Below are 1,240 nucleotides of genomic sequence, written 5' to 3'. Positions count from 1 at the left end.
AATGTTTTATTGTGAATTATGTGATAGTTTACATAGGGAACATTAGTTTTACATTCGTCCTACCAAATATCGGTATATCATTTCATTGTCATGTTTACAATCCACTCCATGCATCATCAACCAATCAAAGGATATAACCTGAAAGCCTGCCCCTCGGTCGTCCGCACACAGCCCCTCTCCCTGTCTAGGTCTAATGTCCCCAGCCATTCCATCTCTCCACTTCATCATCTCTGCCTCCATCTCTAGTGTCACTGCTTCTCTGGGTAGGGTCCTGCACTCCACTCTTCTCCAATGATGATCCCAGGGGCCTCTGCTCCTAGACTGCAAAGTCAATCACTCCCCCCCTTTGGCTACAAAATGTCTACCTTTACATTTCCAACTCTCACAATCAGTCCTGATAACAATTATTCACTATTGTATCACAAGAGACCTATCTGCATCTCCTTTCATCAGCCCTGCCCAGACAGATTGGATACTACTCAGTGGAGATTCTACTTTCCTTCATGCCCTCCAGATCTAGGCTCCCTCATGAAAGCTTGTAAGCCAGTCACTTCTTGCCTTTGTAGCACCTCCCTTCCCCCTCCCCCCCCATTTTGGATAGCCAATGTCCAAGTTGCTTTGTTTCAATAAGTATCTTCTATTTTAGTCACTCCAAGCTAGTCTGCTTGTCCTTGCAAGTGGAAATTTCACACCTCAGAAGATTCTGGATATGGTTCAAGATTCTACTTATATAACGCAGAGGCTCCGCAGGAAGCCTCCTTCACTGGGCACGTTGTAGACCCAATTTAGGTATTCCAATCAGTTGTAGGCAGAAGACAGACTTACAAGTTTTCTATGATGATATTTCTGGCTATTCCCTTCTCTCCCTCTCAAGTGACTATTTTATGATGGTATGCAGGGAAACCAAGATTCAAAAGACAATCAAGCATCTTAACATTATTTACCTTTTCCCCATTCCAACCATGTCTCAATCCCTGTATCTCAGAGCCCTATTGTTCCAAGGTTGTGCATTCATTATTATTATTTACCTCTGTCCCACTTAGTCCATGCAAACCTGCCTAATCTTTTTCCCGTCTGATTTGTTTTTCCATCACCCCTGCCTTCTTGTGTATTGCCCCCTTCCTAGCACCTAAACTATTCTGTTTCTATTCCTTACCCTGTGCTTCCCCTCCTTCTCCTCAACCCACCCCCCACATTCTGTATACCAGCAAAGTATCCCCCTCCCCTTTTAGTATGGGTT

Source organism: Chrysochloris asiatica, unplaced genomic scaffold, assembly GCF_000296735.1.
Source record: "Chrysochloris asiatica unplaced genomic scaffold, ChrAsi1.0 scaffold00592, whole genome shotgun sequence".
Lineage (NCBI taxonomy): Eukaryota > Metazoa > Chordata > Mammalia > Afrosoricida > Chrysochloridae > Chrysochloris > Chrysochloris asiatica.
This window is presented reverse-complemented; position numbering follows the sequence as displayed.